Here is a 15,026-nt window from a genome sequence, read left to right on the forward strand (position 1 = left end):
CCATGTTGGATCTGGCCGGCATTGCCATGGGGACCTAAAGAGAAGGTTCCAGAAGGCCTGGGGAAGTGGCCCAGGGGTGCAGGGAGACACACATTAGCTGTTCTAACCCCAGCTCCGGTGTTGTCATGGAAACCGAGAAAGGGCAGGGTGTTGCATTGTTATGGTGCCTGGAGTGTTGGGGGGGGGAGAGGGTCCCCTTACCTGCAAGAGGAGACCTCATGGGCCACGTGGTTGTGATGCCGCGGCTGCAACCCCGACACAACGCGCTGCAGAGAGACGCCAAGAGTCAGTTGCCGCTCTGGATGCTGGGGTCCTGTCCCTGCTGAGGGGGAGGGTGGAGAGCCAGGACACCTGGGATCTCTCCCTGCTTTGGGTGGGGGGTAGAGCACGGAGTGGGGGGGGCACTCCCCCCAATCTAGGCCTCACTCACCACTGGGGAAACTGAGGCAGGGTGAAGTGAGGTTCATGGAGGAGAGCAAAGCCGGGGCTAAGAACCCAGGAGTCCGGGAAGTTGGGGACGGGGAGGCCTGCCCATCACAACGGTAACAAAAACCTCATTCGTGTGTTCTGGGAGGACCCCAGGGTCGGGGGGAGGGGGTACTTGTCACCAGCCCCCATTGTACAAGCCTCCACCAACAGTCGGAGGAAGACCCCGAAGCTGGGGGAGGGGCAGACACCTGCGACTCCCACATGCCAGCCTATGCTCCAAGGGGAGGGTCCTGACAGGGAAACTGAGGCAGGGGGGCTTCTTGGTAAAGCAAGGCAGAGAGCCCAGGAGTCCTAGCTCTCAGTCCTAACCCCCAAGACCCCACTCCCCTTCCCAGCATCAGGGAAAGAACTCAGGTGTCCTGGCCTCCACCCCTGCTTGCCCCCCAAGACCCCCCTTGACAGAGTCAGGGAAAGAACCCAGTCATCCGGGCTCCCAGCCCCGATGGCTCTAACCCTCCCACTAGACCCCACTCCCCTCCCAGAGTCAGGGAAAAAGAACCCAGGTGTCCTGGCCCCGTCCACGCCCCGTCCTGTACCAGAGCCATACGGTGAGGATCACGTGTCACCGTTTCGGTGCTTCTGCTCCCAGCCCTCCTCCCCCCGACTGTAGGGAGCGGGATCAGGCCCCTGGCCTGCAAAATTCACTGCGTCAGCCGAGCTCACGCTGTAGTCAGCGTGATTTCCACTCCCCCCCCCTCCCCCCACCGTGTGTTTCCGGAGAGGCTGTGATGTCAGCTAGATTAGCGGCAAGAGGTGCAGCAAAAAAAAAAAAAAAAAAAAAACCAACAAAAAACCCCACATAACAACGTAGCCAGGAATTAAATTTCAGCCCTGGGCCACTGCGACTGACAGCCCATAACAGGGTAGCGTCATCCTTGCGGCATGGCAGATCGGGGCAGGCAGGTCATGGGGACAGGTTGAGGTCACTGGGGTATCTGTGTCAGGATACCGGAGACGCCTGTGCCCGTTGCGGAGGGGAGGAGGGAGGGGGTTGTAGGAGGACTGGCAGATGGATCCAGGAGACAACTTGTATCCCAAGTACAGTCAGGCAGGGTGGACGGTGCATCATGGCCATGCTCAGATGTGTCTGGGGTAAGAGATGTGCTCCCAGAGCTGTTCTAGATGCCCTGGAGGTCTAGAACAGCCGGAAGCGATCAGTATATCACAGCCACGCTCTGATGTGTCTGGGGTACATGGTATGCCCCAGGTACAGTCAGATGGAGTGGGTGATGTCTCAACTACATGGATGCATCTGGGACATGGATTGGGTTCCCAGAACTTTTTAGACCCCCCTGCAGGTCTAGAACAATCGAAAGTGATCAGTATATCACAGCCAGGCTCTTATATGTGTGTGCTGTATGTGGTGTGTCCCAGGTAGTTAGATAGGCTGGGTGGTGTCTCACAGCCACACACGGATGCATCTAGCACATGGGTTGTGTTCCTAAAGCTGTTCTAGACCCCCTGGAGGTCCAGAAGAGTCAGATGGGATCAGTATATCACAGCCACGCTCTGTCTTGGGTACACGGTGTGCTCTAGATACAATCAGACAGGGTGGATAGGACATCACAGCTATACTCTTACATGTCGGGGGAAGAGGTCTGCTCAACATACAGTCAGATGGGATGGGAGGAGAATGGTGTACCACAGCTACACTGATGTATCTGGGGTGTGTTAAGTTTCCCAAGTACAGTCTAACAGGGTTGACAGTGTATCACAGTTACATTCAGATGTGTCTGGGGCACATTGTAGCCAGATGGGGTGGATGGTATATCCCAGCCACACTCCAATTGATCTGGGGGATATATGTTTCAAATATACACGGAGGTCATCTGAGGCGGTATATTGAAGCTACACCTTGATGCACCTGGGGCATGCATTGTATTTCAGCTATAGGCGGAAGTGGTAAGACCTAATTAGAGCAGTGGTTCTCAAACATTTTTTTTCGTGGACCACTTGAAAATTGCTGAAGGTCTTGGCAGATCACTTAACCTCCATCGTCAGAAAAAATAAATCAAGCGCAGGGCCAAATACAGATATTCTCGACTGGTCCGCAACCTTTCTGCAGACCACCTGAATGGAGCTTGCAGACCAGTGATGGTCCGTGGACCACAGTTTGAGAACCTCTGACTTAGAGGAAGGTGTATCCTAATTACACTGTAATGCAGGGGTGGGCAAAATGTGGCCCATGGGCCAGATGCGGCCCACCAGACCATTCTATCCGGCCCTCAGGGCCCCTAAAAAATTTAGAAAAGTAATATTTATCTGCCCCTGGCTGCCTGTCATGTGGCCCTCAATGGCTTGCGAAAACTCAGTAAGCAGGCCTCTGCCTGAAATAATTGCCCACCCATGCTGTAATGTAACTGCAGTATCCCAGGTACAGTTAGAAAGTATCAGATATGTGCATGTGGGGAGGGGGGTAGCGTGTTACAGCTGGTACAGTCAGAGATACAGGAAACAGGGGAAGATGGCTCACAGCACACCACTCATGTCACTGGTGTGTTCTGTGTCCCAGGTACAGCTGGAGGCCAGCAGGGATGAGTGGAAAGGTGCATCACAGCTACGCTGTTACATCCGTGTGCCCAAGGTATAGTCCCCATCAATCAGAGATCAGGCAAGGTGACTCCAAGATGAACATGGGCCGACAATGTGAGGTCATGGTCGGCAGGGCTAACCGGACCCTATCATGCATCCACAGGTGCATCTCAAGTAGCGCCAAGGAGGTGATCCTCCCCCTCTACGCGACACTGGTCAGACCACAGCTGGAGCACTGTGTCTAGTTCTGGGCACCCCACTTCAAGAGGGATGTGGACAACATTGAGAGGGTCCAGAGGAGGACCACCCGCATGATCTGGGGACAGCAGGGCAGACCCTACGATGAGAGGCTACGGGACCTGAACCTGTTCAGCCTTCACAAGAGAAGGCTGAGGGGGGACCTTGTGACCGTCTATAAACTCACTAGGGGGGATCAGAAAGGTTTGGGGGAGACCTTGTTTCCCCTAGCGCCCCCAGGGATAACAAGAAATAACGGCCACAAGTTGTTGGAGAGTAGGTTTAGATTAGACATCCGTAGGAACTACTTCACTGTCAGGGCGGCTAGGATCTGGAACCGACTTCCAAGGGAAGTGGTGCTGGCTCCTACTCTGGGGGTCTTTAAGAAGTGGCTCGATGCCTACCTGGCTGGGGTCACTTGAGCCCAGTTTCTCTCCTGCCCAGCCAGGGGGTTGGACTTGAAGATCTACAAGGTTCCTTCTGACCCTACTTCTATGATTCTATGAAGGTGTATCACAATGAGGTACAATGAGACTGTTTGTACCGTGGCTCTGGTATAGGACAGCAGGGCCAGGACACCTGGGTTCTTTGCAATAAGGTTGTATTAGTGAGGCTGTCTGACATCAGTTAAAGTCTGACATAATGGGGTTGCACCAATGAGGTACGTGACTTGTAAGAGCAGGTATACTCTGTTATAACTAGGGGTGTACATGTCAGGTGATGTAGGAAGGGGGTACTTGCAACAGATACCACATGATGTGACACAGGCTGACATCACTGAAGTATAGGAGATGGGGGAGGCGGGGGCTGTCTGATGGGGGCTCCCCAATGGAAGTGTGTGTAATACATCCAGATAGTCATAAATCTAGGTGTGTGGCTTCCAGGTGTATGTATGTGAGTTTGTATGGGAGAGGTACAATTGGATATCATGAGGGTGGGGAAGTGCATGTCAGGTCATGTTAACACTGATATAAAACAGTGGTGTGTGTGACAGGTACAGGAGCAGGGTACGCAATTGGCACAGTGTGACATCACTGGGAGGTATGTAATGCATACAGTCAGACACACACGGCTCATACAGGGGAGTGTATGTGATGTGTATACTGACATACACTTTGATGTAACTGGAAATATGATGCGTGCACGCAATGTGCTGTAACTGGGGGCAGGGGTATGTAACAGGACATTGTAACATAACTCAGGGTGTGCAACTGCCTGACATGAATAAGGGCTTGTATAATGATGTCACAGGAGTGGAGTAGGTGATGTAGCGTGTGATGAAAAAAGGTGACGTAGAGTGTGACATGTAACTGGAGAGCATGTAATATATGTGGTACAATGTAACTGGAAGGGGTATGTGATGGAGGTGCGATGTGTACAGCGTGATGTAACCAGAAGGTCTTAGAAGACACAGTGAGCTATAACTGGGGGGCGTGATGCATACAGTGTGATGTAACAGGTGGGGGGGTATTGGACACCTACAGTCTGGCATCACTGGTGATGCCTGTGACAGGTACAGCCTGACTAAAAGGGTGTATGTGACAGGTACAGCGTGATGGAAATGGGGGATGAATGCAGTGCGCACAGTGTGACATCACTGGGGTTGTGATGCGTACAGCTCAATGAAACAGGAGGGTATATGTGATGAGCACAGTCTGGCATACAGAGGCAGGGGTGTCAGTAGGGCTGTGCGTGTCGGCTGTGTATTGTACAGGTCTGTGATCACATGCTTGTGAAAGGGAGGATTGTGTGTAGCCATGTGGCATGCTGTGTTGTGTGTTGTATGGGTGTGTAGATAGGTTCACCTCCCCTCATCTCTATCACGCCGTACCTATTGTGTACACCCATTTTGTCATGTCACAGGTACAACCAGACAGCACCAGAGGGGCGCGTATGACGTGTACAGCATGAGTGCCCATGACACGTACAACCAGGTGTCAATGGGGGCGGGGAGGCATGCATCACAACCATGCTGTCAATCGGAGGCTACAATACTGCCCCTCACCAGGGATTCAGGGATATTGATTGTAGCCACACTGTCAATCGGAGGCTACAGTACCCCAAAATATCCCAGGACAGGGATTCAAGGGTATTGGTTGTAGTTGTGCTGTCAGTTGGAGGTTACAGCACTCCTGCCTGACCCTGAATGCCCCGGGACAGGGAGGAAACCCAGGTGTCCAAACTCCGAGCCCCACACTCACTCCCTGCAACACCCACAGACAAACAAAGTGATGCCGTTATGGACCCCCTCCTCCCCCCCAGCAAAGCATGCTAGCCTGCCAGGACCCAGGACCTGGGTCCAACTGTCCCCACAGCAACAGCTAATGGCCTGTCTAGCAGCACAGGAAACCACACCCCCCAGTTGCCAGGGAAACCCTCAGGTCTTGGAAGGGGAAAGACTAGGGGGCTGGGAAAGGTCACCCCCCACCCCCAAATAGTTATGGAGCCTGGGGGGACCTCCCACCCTGTGTCATGCTCTACCCAAGCCAATCGGGGGGCAGGGAATGAATGCATCAGGCTCACCTGGGTGACCATTGGCTGAGCTGGCAGTGATGTCATAAGGCCCCTTCCTATGTCAGCCCTGTGATAAGAGTTAAAGAAACAGCCCCCTTGAGAAGGCCTGGAGGGACTACGCACACACACACACCCAAATACACACAACCACACAGAACCCAGGTGTCTGGGATGCCACACACACACACACACACACACACAAAACACAGGCATCCAGGAGACACACACATACTCACACACACACACAGAGGTACCCAGGATGTGCATGCATGCACGCACGCACACATACAACCCAGGCATTCAAGGAGGACACAAGCACACCCCTCCCCACACACATCCCAGGTATCCCAGACGAACACAAGCATGCATGCATACATACACATACACACACAAACATGCAGAACCCAAGCATCCAGGAAGAACACACAGGTACACACACACACACAATCCAGACATCCAGGATAGACACACACACCCAAGACCCAGGCGTCCAGGATGAGGACACACATACACACACACACCCCACACACCCAGGTGTCCAGTACAGGCACAAACACACACAAGCAGAACCCAGGAATCTGTGGTGGATACATACACAGACACAGAGGACCCAGGTGTCAGGAACAGACACCCCACTCCCCCCAAACAGAATGCAGGTATCTGGGGCACCCCCCCCCCCCCCCGAGACAGACACACACATACATGCAGCGCCCAGGGGTCCTGGACAGACAGACAGACAGACAGACAGACACACACACACACACACACACACACAGAGCTAGAACCCAGACAACCAGGACAGCCACAAACTCACACACACACTCACAAAACCCAGGTATCTGTGATGGATGAACATACACAGGACCCAGACATCCATGCACGTGCGCGCCCCACTCCTCTCCCTCTCTCTCTCTCACAGGCATCCATGACAGATGTACTTACGCACGCACGCGCGCACACACACACACACACACACACAGAACTGAGGCATCTGGGACAGACGGCTGTACACACACACAACCCGGCATCAAGGATGCACAGTGCACATGCAACACACACATGCTCTCGATGATGTACACACATGCATCACAAGCGCATAATCATGGGCCTAGACAATGAACACCTGCACTGGTACCCCTATAAACACAAATTCACAAGCGCACAATCATGGAGGTATATAATGTACACACACAGCTCTACCAACACACAACCACAAACTTGTACTGCACATGCCTGATGCATGCACACTTGTACACGCTTTCATTCACCAGCACAGAAGGATGGGCCTGTGCAGTACATACCCGGACACCACCCCTCCTCCAATGCGCACAACCCTACCAACACACACATCCACACTCCCATTCACAAATGCACCATCATGGACCAGTGTGGTACACACCTGATGTGTGCACATTTGCCCACACACTCAGATACGCAAATACACAGTCACTCCTGTACAAACAAGGCACGCAACCTACTGACACACGTGTACATGACCGCAGGCCTGTTTGTACACACCCCACAATACACCCACACATGCTCTAATTCACAAACACACAACTGTAGTGTGTGCCATACATACCCAATGTGTATACCCTGGTGTTGCAGGCTGTACACACTCCCCTTCAACAAATACACAACCGTAGGCTTGCTAAAACATTCCCCAACAGTCACATGTGCTAACCCCCATACACACACCTGCTCACAACCATATACATGTATTCACATGCACCCATACACACACATGTGCACACATGTCCCACACTCATACACACACTGCTCCCCTACACATATATGCATGCCCCCACGCACGCGTATGCACCCCCCCCCACACATGTATTCACATACAAAAATTCCCATCTGACACACACATATGCACACATGCACCCCCATCCCACACAGGTACATATACACACACACGTCCCACACACATCTGTGTGCACATGTACTCACATACTCTGCACCCTACCCCCCAGTCATAAGCCTATGCCACACATGCCATGTGCACACCACCAACACACACACACACAACCCAGAACCCAGAAGTCTGGGACAGACAGACACAGACGCACACAATTGTGTGCTTGTGCAGTACACACCTATGTGCACACTCATTAACACACCCAGATACACAAGTGTACAATCACAGGCCTACACCTGGTGCTTGCACACGTGTCCTCACCCCCCCACATGTCCACACCCCCTGCACACACGTTGACACAACCCCACACACACTAACAACCCCATACACACTCACCTGCCCACACTCACCCCTGTACACACTCATCTGCCCACAGTGCATGTGTCCTTACATGCAGCCATTTCCCCTGGGCATGCACAAACAAAGAGCGTGCGCACCCTCACACGCAGAGTGGGCATGTCCTCACATGCACTCACACCCCCGGCACATACCCACACCCACACACACAACGCACACATCCTCACATGCACAGGGCACGTGTCCTCACATGCACCCACAACCCTGCGCATCCCCCCCCACACAATGCATGTCCTCACATACACAGTACACACATCCTCACATACACCCATACCCCCTCCTACATACACACAGTGTGCACACATCCTCACAAACACAATGCATGTGTCCCCACAGGCACCCACACCCCCTGCACCCAAGCACACACATACACACGTCCTCACACACACAGTGCATGTGTCCCCACAGGCAAACACCCCCCCTTACACACAAAGAGACACGTATCCTCACAAGCACAGCGCATGTGTCCCCACAGACAGCCATACCCACTGCACACAAGCAGACACACACGTTCTCACACAACACGTGTCCCCACAGGCACCCACACCCCCTTGCATGCAAGCGTGCACACACACACACACACGTGCGCGTGCACACACACACACACACACACACACACACACAGCATGTGTCCCCACAGTCACCCCCCCGCATACATGAGCACACAAGCATAGGGCACATGCCCTCACGCGCACAGCACACATGTCCCCACAGCCAAGTACCCCCTCGCACATGAGGACACACGTCACACGCACAGCACATGTGTCCCCACAGGCCCCCACCTCCTCGCACGTGCAGTGCACATGTCCTCAGGCAGCCCCGGCTCAGTGGCAGGAAAGGCCTGGGCTGCAGGCCGGGCCGTGTGTCAAGCCTGGAGTGAACAAGCCTCCTCCACGCGTCACCACCAGGACATCTGGAATGTCTTAGGCGCACGCCTGGCCCGGGGCCACTCCCCTCGCCCCCAGGGCCAACCACTGTGGCACGGCATGGCCTGGGGGAGAGGGGGCTGTTATACACAGCTATGACTCACCCCAGAGCTGGCTGCATCTCAGCATTGAGTGGTACTTGTTATACACAGCCAGGACCCACCCCAGAGCTGGCTGCATCTCAGCCCTGGGGCAGAGGGGTCTGTTATACACAGCCGTGACTCACCCCAGAGCTGGCTGTATCTCAGCATTAAGGGGTGCTTGTTATACATAGCTGCTGGTTGTGACCCACCCTAGACAGAGCTGGCTGCATCTTGGCCTGTGTTGTGGGGTAATTAAGCCTGTGGTGAAGGCTCCTACCTCTCAGGGCCACTGGGCTCCATGACAGAGGACTGAGTCTCACACTCACACACACAGAGCTGGGGGGGATGCAACCATCTGGTGATGCAGCCACTTCTGGGGTAGGGCTGGGCTGGGTAGAACAGGGCCCCCTTGCCTGGGGCTCTCCCTGTGCACCAGCATGCACACACGCATGCACACATACACTAAAATACCAGTGATGGAAAACACACATACACACACGCACTCAACAGCCTGTGATGGAAAACACACACACACACTCAACAGCCTGTGATAGAAAACACATACATCCTACCCTGGGAAACACACGCACATAGAGCAAGCATGCCAAGATTTACACACCCACCCACGCAGTGCCCTCAGCTAAGAAACACAAACACACACAAAAGCAAACACACACACACGCAGACATAGCACCCCATGCTAAGAGCCCCCCCCCCCCCCCCGCCCCGCAAAACTAAGGGACAAACAGACCCCTCCCATGCTAACACTCCTCCCCCCCACTAGGAGATACACACACAAACAGCACAACATGCCAGAGACCCCCCCCCCCCCCCCCCAAATCCTCCCACAACCCTGCTGCAGAGTGGTCAGGGTGTTTCTCTCTCTCTCTCTCTCACATGTGCATGCACACACACACACACACATGCATACCCCAGCCTATCCCTGCCCCCTCCCAGGCCTGGGCCCCTCAAAGGCAAACACAACCCCCCCCCCCCCCTGCACAGCAACAACCAAACACACAACACCCATCCACTCACAACGTCCCTCCCCCCAGGCAACAATACCCCCCCCCCCAGGCTCCCCCACAACACAGCAAACACGGTGCCACACACCACTGCAAATGTAGTCCACACAACATTGTGCCCTCATGAATGCAGCGTGGCAAACACACAGGCCTGCACAGAACAGCGCACGCGCGCACACACACACACACACAACTATACACGAGTCCCACATGCAACACGACACTCGCAGTCCCCCACACCACGCGCACACAGCCCCACATACAATACCACACTCAGCCCCCCACACAGCACCCCACCTGCACAAGCACCCCAACATACACACAGCCCCTCACAACACCACACACGCACAATCCTCCTGCAATACCACATGAGCACAGAGTCCCTCCATGCACACAAAATGCCACGCACACAGCCTGACACAACGCCACGCACCACTACACCTCCACACCCAGCTGCATGCACACACACACATACCCCATCACTGTGCATGAGCCTATAGCACCCCGGAGATAACTACTGCACACGCAGATGCACAACAGCACTGCACACATGGCCAGACACACGCTCACGTCATCATTGTGGCATTGCGCACATACACAGACCCAGTGACACGCGCGCACACCCAGCAACACACACGCACGCACGCCACGCAACCAGAACGGCTCGGGCAATGATATGCACCTGCCATCACAGCAGTGCACACACACACACGCCACCTTTCCACACACAACCAGAGGACACACATATATGCACGTCACCAGAGCAGCATGCAGTGACACACACACACACACACAAAGGACAAGAGTGATGCACATAGCCCCTCTGCACCACACACCCACAGCAGCACACATGCATGCACACACGCAGCACACATACATGCATGCACACACAATCCCACAGCACGCACATACATGCAACACCACCAGAGCAACTCACACTCCCACAACATCAAAGTAGTGCGCACACACACATATGCAACACACTGACACATACAGCTAAGCAGCACACACACACACGCATGCACATACACACACAGGTACACCAGCCTGACATGCTCACGCCAGCCAAACCCCCGCAGGCCCAACATCGACACAAGTCCTCGGAGCCAGACTGTGCGAGTGTGCGCACCCTTTTTTCCTCTCTCTCTTTTTCTTGCACACACAACTGCACAGGCCTACCGTTAATTAACCCCCCAAATGACCCCACAACTTGGGCGCGGGGGTCACAAACAGCCGCCCCCAAGTCCCCCGCACCCCCATACCTGCCCCTCGAGGGCCTCCAACAACAACCGGCCTCCAACAACAGCCCGCTTGCCTGCTTGGGGGGGTGGGGAAGGCGGGGTGTGTAAGGGGTGTGTACCAGTGGGAAAGAGGTGGGGAGCTGTGAGCTCTGGGTGATATGGGGGTGTGATGGGGAGGGGCGGGGGACAGATGTCAGGGTTGGGTGAGGGGTGTGAGAGGGTGCGATGGTACCCGAGGGGTCACAAGGGTTGGGGGAAGGGGTCGTAGGGTGTGTGGAGGGGTACAGGGTGTGGGCGTGCATGCAGGGTGTGCATCAGGGGTGCAGGGGGTGTGGGCCAGTGAGTGAGGGGTGTATGGGGGTGACTGACTGGGGCAGGGTATGTACAGGGGGTATATGGGAGTGACAGCGAGTGAGGGATGTAGGGGGTGTGCCAGGGGCGCGCGGGGTGAATGAGGGTGTGTGTGAGGGGTGTGTGGAATGAGCCAGGGGTGTATGAGATGACAGGAAGGGGTGTGTGAGAGGTGTATGGGATGAGCGAGGGGGTGTGGAAGGGATGTAGGGGCTGTGCAAGGGGTGTAGATGTGTGAGGTGTGCATGGGATGAGTGACGCAGTGTGTGAAGGGTGTAGGGGGTGTGTGAGGGGTGCATGGGATGAGTAAGAGGGTGTGCAGGGCACAGGGTGGGGGCTGTGACAGGCGTGCGCAAGAGGGTGCGGGTGCCAAGGTGAGGGGCGCCTGGGGCAAGATAGGTGTGAGGGGGCATGTGAGGAGAGGGGTGTCTGGGACGCACGCCCCCGTGTGGGGGGTGACAGCGAGCGAAGGCTGTAGGGGGTGCAAGAGGGGTGCAGGGCAGGCAGTGACAGCGTGCGAGGGGTGCAAGACAGACATGCGAGGGTGTGCACACAAGGGGTACTGGGGGCAGTGGGGGGGGTTTTGGGGCAGCTGTGTGGGTCTGTGAGGAAAATAAGGGGGCACCTACTGCAGAGTTAACCCTTTGGGGGCAGGGGAGAGGGGTTGGCAGACCCCCCTTGCTGATGGGGGAGCTTCAGATGGGGGGAAGGCACCTGGGGGAAGGGCTTGCAGATGTGGGGGGTCCCTGCTGATGGGGGGAAGGCACCTGGGGAGCAGGGCTTGGAGATCGGGGGTGGGTCCCCTGGCAATTAGGGGGCGCCTGCAAATGGGGGGGATCTGAGACCTGGAGCTTGTAGATCTGGGGGGGGCTGTCAATCAGGGGGTCCCCTGCAAATGGGGAGGGGGGCTCAGGTGGCGGGGCGTGCAGATCTAAGGGACCCTGCCAATCAGGGGGTCCCCTGCAAAGGTTGTAGGGCAGGGGGCCAGACATGTGGATCTGGGGGGGGTTCACCAATCAGGAGGTCCCCTGCAGATGAGGGGGGGGTCAGAAAGCTGGGGGTGGGGCTTGCAGACCTGGGACAGTCCCCCCTGCTAATGGGGGATCAGGGGGCGGGGCTTGCAGGGGGGACTGCCAATCAGGGGGTCCCCTGCACATGGGAGAGGGGCAGGGGGCGAGGCTTGTCAATCTAGGGGGGTCTTGGCAGTCAGGGGTCGGCTGCAAATGGACTGGGGGGCAGGGGGCGGGGCTTATAGGGGGAGGGCTGCTAATCAGGGGTTCCCCTGAAGGGGGGTGTCAAAAAAACTGGGGGCGGGGCTTGCCGACCTGGGAGAGTCCCCCTGCAAATGGGGGGTCAGGAGGCAGGGCTTGAAGGGGGTCTGCCCTCCTGCACATGGGAGGTGGGCAAGGGGCGGGGCTTGTCAATCTAGGGGGGTTCTGGCAATCGGGGGTCCCCTGTAAACGGGGAGGGGGTCAGGGGGCGGGGCTTGTAGGGGGGTCTGCTAATCAGGGGTTCCCCATTAGATGGGGGGGGTCAAAAGGCTGGAGGCGGGGCTTGCAGAGCGTTGGGGGGCCGCCGATCGGGGGTCCCCTGCCAATAGGGGGGTCAGGGGGTTGGGCATGCAGACCGGGGGTATGTCAATCAAACGGGAGAAGGAGCCGCGGGGGGGGGGGGGGGCGGGGGGGCGATCGCAGGCCCGAGAGCCTGGGGGCGGGGCTTGCCGGGAGGGGGGGTCCCACCTGGGGGCTGCAGGCGGCGGCTCATGCTCCGGCTCCGGCTCCTCGCGCTCGGCCCCGGCGCCCGCTGACATCATCGCCCGGGCGGCGCGAGGCCGGGGGCGCACGCGCGTGTGCAAGGCGGGGACACGCGGGGGGAGGGAGGGGGGGTGTGCTCCCTGCGACTGCAAAGGCGGGGGTGGCACACGTGTGCATGCCCGGGAGTGCAAGGAGGGGGGGGTGCACAGGTGTATGTGCCTGCCTGAGAGTGCGAGAGGGTGTTTGCACATCTGCGTGTGTGCACGTGCACATGCCCAAGAGTGCGAGGGAGGTTGCACGTGCCTGTACATGTGCCTGCCAGAGAATGCAAGGGCGGGGCTGCCACAGGAGTGCAGGGGCCGAGAGTGTAAGGGGGTTGCACACCTGTGTGAACCTGCACATGCCCAAGTCCAAGGGGTGTTTGCATATATTTGCCTACCGGAGTGCAAGGGGGTGCTCGCACACCTGTATGTGTATATGGGCACACCCAAGTAGAAGAGGGTGTTTGCACACTTCTGTGTGTGTGTGTGTGTGTGTGTGTGTACATGCCTAAGAGTGCAGGGGTTACACAGTGTGTGTGTGTGTGTGTGTGTGTGTGTGCACCTGCCAGAGTACAGAGGGGCTTGTACTTACGGGGGGGTTGCACACTCCAGAGTGTAAGGGGGTCTTTTCATGTGTGTGTGCATGTCCAAGAGTGCAAGGATTTATCTGCACACAGGTGTGGAGGGGTGCACACACCTGAGAGTGGAGGGGAGTTAAACATGCATCTGTGTGCGTGTACACACAGGCCCAAAAGTATAAGGGGGTGTTTGCACACAAGCGGAGGGCATGCACATGCCTGAGAGTGCAAGGGAGTGTTTGCACATAGCCACACACATGTGCAAGTGTGTGTCTGTGTGTGCACAGCACCAAGAGTGCAAGGGGTTTGTTTGTATACACGTGTCTGAGTGGAAATGCCCTGACTGTGTGCGCACATGCTGGAGATACAAGGGGGTGTTTGCACATGGGTGGGGATGTGCACACACTCAAGTGTGTAAAGGCATGTCTAGTGGGGGGTCTGGGGTCTAACAAGGTACTAAAGGGTCTAACAGGGGAGTCCTGGAGTCTACCAAGGAGGTACAGGATCTAACAGGGGGTCTGGGGTGTAATGGGGAGTCCTGGAGTCTAACGGGGGGGTGGGGGGGCCGAAAGTCTAACAAGGGGGTTGGGGGGTCTGATGTGGGGTAGTCCTGGAGTCTAACAAGCGGGTTCAGAGTCTAATGGGGGGGGGTGGGGTAAGGGTCCTGGAGTCTTACAGGAGTCTGGGGTGTAATGGGGGGGTGGAGTCTAACAAGCGGGTCTGGGGGTGTAACGGGGGGTCCTGGATTCTAACACGAGGGGATCTGGGGTCTAATTCAGGTGTTCTGGAGTCTAACAAGGGGGGTTCCTGGGATCTAACAGCAGGGTCTGGGGTCTAACAGGATGATGTGGAGTCTACTGGGGGGAGGGGGAATTGCACTGACACACCACACCCTGTAGGCATGAATCACACACGGGTGAGAATTGCACACCCCCACCCCAAGGATCACAAATGTGCACGCACAATTATACACATAC

General features: G+C 56.2%; 1 protein-coding gene across 5 annotated transcripts in view; it reads right to left on the minus strand.

The window, feature by feature from the left end:
- ZBTB4 (zinc finger and BTB domain containing 4) overlaps positions 1 to 15,026 on the minus strand; it is a 29,375-nt gene that overhangs the window by 9,881 nt on the left and 4,468 nt on the right. Inside the window, exons 1-3 of one of the 5 annotated variants that reach the window (XM_019495560.2) lie at positions 13,416 to 13,583; positions 5,782 to 5,839; positions 202 to 266 (exon numbers count right to left, since the gene is read on the minus strand). The gene's annotated coding sequence lies outside the window, so the exon portion shown is untranslated. Of the gene's footprint in view, positions 1 to 201; positions 267 to 1,025; positions 5,443 to 5,781; positions 5,840 to 11,346; positions 12,322 to 13,415; positions 13,584 to 15,026 lie in introns of those variants that run through there. The other 4 variants (XM_019495561.2, XM_019495563.2, XM_019495562.2 and 1 more) reach the window with 4 other exon arrangements.

The sequence above is a fragment of the Alligator mississippiensis genome, chromosome 15, assembly GCF_030867095.1.
Source record: "Alligator mississippiensis isolate rAllMis1 chromosome 15, rAllMis1, whole genome shotgun sequence".
Taxonomy (NCBI): Eukaryota; Metazoa; Chordata; order Crocodylia; family Alligatoridae; genus Alligator; species Alligator mississippiensis.